This window comes from Odocoileus virginianus, unplaced genomic scaffold (genome assembly GCF_023699985.2).
Source record: "Odocoileus virginianus isolate 20LAN1187 ecotype Illinois unplaced genomic scaffold, Ovbor_1.2 Unplaced_Contig_2, whole genome shotgun sequence".
Lineage (NCBI taxonomy): Eukaryota > Metazoa > Chordata > Mammalia > Artiodactyla > Cervidae > Odocoileus > Odocoileus virginianus.
Window position 1 is genome coordinate 3,521,828 of NW_027224319.1, and position 5,588 is coordinate 3,527,415.

At 44.4% G+C, this 5,588-nt stretch overlaps 1 pseudogene; it reads left to right on the forward strand.

Moving 5' to 3' along the window:
• LOC110152315 (signal peptide peptidase-like 2A pseudogene) lies at positions 1–1,727 on the forward strand (annotated as a pseudogene).
• Positions 1,728–5,588: the final 3,861 nt, after the last annotated feature.

The window sequence follows — 5,588 nt, forward strand, 5'->3', positions numbered from 1 at the left end:
ATGGGTCGGCAGCCGCCGCTGCCCCCCGCCGTGGCCGCCCTGTTCTGGGGCTTCCTGCTCCGACAGCTGCTCATGAAGCAATCCTCCATGCCTCTGGAAATGGCACGCCTTCACCATCTAAGGACTACTGCATGCTATATAACCCTCACTGGACATCTCTTCCAAGTACCCTAGAAAATGCAACTTCCACTAGTTTGATGAATCTGACTACCACACCACTCTGCAACATTTCTGATATTCCTCCAGATGGAATAAAGAACAAAGCAGTTGTGGTACAGTGGGGAACCTGCCGTTTTCTGGAAAAAGCCAAAATTGCACGAACAGGAGGTGCTGAAGCTTTGTTGGTTGCCAATAACAGTGTCCCATTTCCTCCCTCAGGGAACAAATCTGAGTATCCTGATGTGAAAATATTGACTGCATTTATAAACCATAAGGACTTTAAAGGTACGAAGCAGACTCTGGGAGATAACACTGTTGTGAACATGCGTTCTCCATCCAGCCTAACGCTGACTATACCATGGTGGTTACTTCTGTAACTGTAGTGCTCACCATGGGATTAGGACAATACTGGAGCGGGCTCATCGAATTGGAAAACATGAAGGCAATGACAAACACTGAGGATAGAGAAGTGAGGAAAACGAAGGAAGAATATTTTACTTTTAGTCCTCTAACAGTTATAATATTTGTGGTCATCTGCTGTATTATGATGGTCTTACTTTATTTCTTCTACAAATGGTTGGTTTATGTTATGACAGCAATTTTCTGCATAGCATCAGCGATGAGTCTGTACAACTGTCTTGCTGCACTAGTTCGTAAGATACAATGGGGACGATGCACAATTACCTGTTGTGCAAGAGCTTTGAAGTGAGAATTTTCTCTCTGGACTGTGCATAGCAGTAGTTGTTGTTTGGGCTGTATTTCGAAATGAAGATAGGTGGGCTTGGATTTTACAGGATATCTTGGGGATTGCTTTCTGTCTGAATTTAATTAAAACACTGAAGTTACCCAACTTCAAGTCAAGTGTGATACTTCTGGGCCTTCTCCTCTATGATGTATTTTTTGTTTTCGTAACACCATTCATCACAAAGAATGGTGAGAGTATCATGGTTGAACTTGCAGCTGGACCTTTTGGAAATAATGAAAAGTTACCAGTAGTCATCAGGGTACCAAAACTGGCCTATTTCTCAGTAATGAGTGTGTGTCTCATGCCAGTTTCAATACTGGGTTTTGGAGACATCATTGTACCAGGCCTGTTGATTGCATACTGTAGAAGATTTGATGTTGACATTGGTTCTTCAATATACTATGTTTCCTCCACAATTGCCTATGCCATTGGCATGATTCTTACATTTGTTGTTCTGGTGCTGATGAAAAAGGGGCAACCTGCTCTCCTCTATTTAGTACCTTGCACACTTATTACTGCCTCACTTGTTGCCTGGAGACGAAAGGAAATGAAGAAGTTCTGGAAAGGTAACAGCTATCAGATGATGGACCATCTGGACTCTGCAACAAATGAAGAAAACCCTGGGACTGCTGGTGAACAGAGGTCCAACAATAATATTATGTGGACGTGCAATAATGTGTCGATTGATTTTCTACAAATAGAGTTTGACTTTTTAAATTGACTTTTGAATTGACAATCTGAAAGAAACTTCAATGATATGCTTGCAAATATGTATCTGTAAGAGCTGGTACTGACAATTACATGATAAATAATTAAAATACAATTGTTTTAAAAACAACAACAACAAAAACCCTCAACATTCAAGCAACTAAGATTATGGCATCTGGTCCCATCACCTCATGGCAAATAAATGGGGAAACAATGGCAGCAGTGACAGACTTTATTGTCCTGGGCTTCAAAAATCACTGTAGACGGTGACTGCAGCCATGAAATTAAAAGACACTTGCTCCTTGGAAGAAAAGCTATTACCAACCTAGACAGCACATTATAAAGCAGAGACATTACTTTGCCGACAAAGGTCCATCTAGTCAAAGCTATGGTTTTTCCAGTAGTTAGGAATGGATGTGAGAGTTGGACTATAAAGAAAGCTGAGAACTGAAGAATTGATGCTTTTGAACTGTAGTGTTACAGAAGACTCTTGAAATCCCTTGGACTTCAAGGAGATCCAACCAGTCAATCCTAAAGGAAATCAGTCCTGAATATTCATTGGAAGGACTGATGCTGAACCTCCAATACTTTGTGATGTATCTCCACCTGATGTGAAGAACTGACTCACTGGAAAAAACCCTGATGCTGGGAAAGATTGATGGCAGGAGGAGAAACGGGCAACAGAGGATGAGATGGTTGGACAGCATCACTGACTCAGTGGACATGAGTTTGAGTAAGCTCCAGGAGTTGGCGATGGAGTCAGAAACCTGGTGTGCTGCAGTCCCTGGAGTCGCAAAGAGTTGGACACGACTGAGCAACTGAACTGAACTGAAGTTCTCCACTAGACTGAGACTATCTGGCATATGTCAGTGAAGCAGAGAGTCTCTAGGATGTTGAAGAATGGCTGGCGAGAACTGAAGTCCAGTGACCGCACAGAGCTGGGCCTGGGGTGGGAGCTGCAGGCTGTGGCTGTATTTCCAGTGCTGTTTCTGCTGTGAGATAGGACAAAACTAACAGGACACAGATGAGTTCGATGGCAGTTTAAGATAAAAGAGAATGATAAGTCTAAGGCTTGAATGCAAAGACTTAATCTAAAATGATAGGGAAGTCATAATATAAATGTCTGAATTTGTATAATTTACTCTTTGAATAGTAAAGACTCTGATGCTGGGAAAGGCTGAAGGCAGGAGGGCAAGGGGATGACAGAGGATGAGATGGTTGGATGGCATCACCAACTCGATGCACCTGAGTCTGAGCAAGTTCCAGGGGACAGTGAAGGACAGGAAAGCCTGGTGTGCTGCAGTCCATGGGGGGGCACAGACTCGGACAAAATGGAGCGACTGAACAACAACTTGACTATTAATTACTGGTCAAAACTCAGGGCTTTGTGAGGCTCAAAGTAAGGTTAAAGAAAACAGCACATGCAATAGGCTGTGTCCTTTGCTCGTCAGGCTCACTTCCAAAGGCCAACTGTTGCAACTGAATAACCTGAAAGGCTTTCTGTACACTGATCCTTCTGCTGTCTGAAGGAACTCATGTGTATAAAGAGCACCAAGTGGGCATTGTTTAGAAAGGCCTGGACGGAACAAAGAGGTTTTTTTCAGGTCAGAGGGAACAGATGAAGAAACAAGCTTATCTGGAAAACACCGCAGTTCCCCCCCACGACCACTCAGCTGATCACCTGCCTTAGGAAGATCCAGCCAAGCGCTGTGAAAACACCGGCCCGAGAGCCGCGAAGAACCCTTTGGTGCTTTGTGTTGGTGTTGGCTAAATTTATTTCTTCACCTCAAATATTTTTTGCCAGGAACAAGCAATCAGGACCCACTAGAAGGCATAATCTGGGGGAGAAAAACAGACAGAGCCCTGTGAAAACATTTTCCAGGGTCAGAGTACGCCGACAGGCTCAATCAGTGACCCCCTAAGGGGTCTCACTGTGGCCTGCTGGGCTGTTTTGTGCCTGTTCTCTCATTTCATAACAGGACAAGCCCTGTGAATCTCACTCTGCCAGAAAACACACATGCTTCATTTCACAAGTTCAACATTTCAAGTTATACTGGATTTCTCGTGCCTGTCCGTATTCAAAATGTGGTCACTGGCCCAGAAGGGGCACCACCAGGGAGCCTGTGAGGAATGCAGACTCCCAGGCCCTGCTCCAGGCCTGAGTCACAACCTGCCTTTCAGCAAGACCCCCAGGGGCTCTGTAGGGATGTCAAGGTTTCAGGAGCACTGCTGGGCTCTACAACATGGTTTCATGGCAGGATCCTCTACGCAGCTTTAAGGCACAGATGCAGGATCCCAGTGAATGTTCCCTTTAGAAGTCACATGGGAGCTGGCTCTGGCTACCTTTTCCAGAAGGAGCCTGACCACCACCACTCCACACTCATTTTATTCATGGCTGCAAATCTCCTCCCCTCAAAATTCCACTCCACTGTCCACTTCCCATGTTCCCAGGGTCCCTTATAAATGGTCCCCTTCTAACTGCTTTTTCCCACCTTTTCAATTTCTTCTCTAAAGTACACTTGAGTCAACAAAAAAAGATCTGCAAGACAATTTTTTTGTATATGTAACAAAAATGTCTCCTCCTGAACCTGAGGAGCTCAAAATATTTTCCCTGCTTACTTAACCAAGGTGCTATGCTGCCTGGAGAGAGCCAGGCTCTCTTACTTCCTCAGTTCAGTTCAGTTCAGTTCAGTTCGGTCACACAGTCATGTCTGACTCTTTGTGACCCCACTTTGATCTCTGGTTCCTCTGCCTTTTCTAAAACCAGCTTGAACATCTGGAAGTTCACGGTTCACATATTGCTGAAGCCTGGCTTGGAGAATTTTAAGCATTACTTTACTAGCGTGTGAGATGAGTGCAATTGTGTGGTAGTTTGAGCATTCTTTGGCATTGCCTTTCTTTGGGATTGGAATGAAAACTGACCTTTTCCAGTCCTGTGGCCACTGCTGAGTTTTCCAAATTTGCTGGCATATTTTGTGCAGCACTTCGACAGCGTCATCTTTTAGGATTTGAAATAGCTCAACTGGAATTCCATCACCTCCACTAGCTCTGTTTGTAGAGATGCTTCCAAAGGCCCACGTGACTTCACATTCCAGGACGTCTGGCTCGAGGTGAGTGATCACACCATCGTGATTATCTGGGTCATGAAGACCTTTTTTTATAGTTCTTCTATGTATTCTTGCCACCTCTTCTTAATATCTTTTGTTTCTGTGAGGTCCCTACCATTTCTGTCCTTTATTGAGCCCCTCTTTGCGTGAAGTGTTCCTTTGGTATCTCTACTTTTCTTGAAGAGCTCTCTAAGTTTTCCCATTCTGTTGTTTTCCTCTTTTCTTTGCACTGAGCACTGAGGAAGGCTTTCTTATCTCTCCTTGCTATTCTCTAGAACTCTGCATTCAAATGAGTATATCTTTCCTTTTCTCCTTTGAGTTTTGCTTCTTTTCTTTTTACAGCTGTTTGTACTTCCTCAAAGTTTTGCTCAAAAGTCACCTTCTCCTGAGGCCTCAGAGATAAGCTTAGCTAACAGGTCAACCACCACCTCCGCGTTTTATACCCTTCTTGCCTGCTTCATTCTATCTCCTTGGCCCTTATCACCATTTAGCATATAATGTGAGTTTCTGGTTTATCAAGTCTGATTCGTCAGTTTACTTAGAGGTAACTACTGATTGTCCCCCTGTGCTGGGTGGGCCCTGCTCCAGGTACTGGGCAAGGCAAGAGTTAACAGGACAACCCAGACCCCAGCGCTGTAGGGCAGGGATTCTGATAAGAATACAGGCTGCGGCTTCTCCATCTCAAGAGAAACAATCCCTTTGCTTGATCCCACTTTTCCTTCTGGCCTCTGCCCTGTTTCTACTTTATTTTCTACGAAAACTCACCAAGAGACGTCTATATCCACTCTGTCTCCAGACTCTCTCCTCCCATTGGTTCTAACAATCTCCTGCTCCAGGCCAGCTACCGCCAGTCTAACTAAAACTGTCCA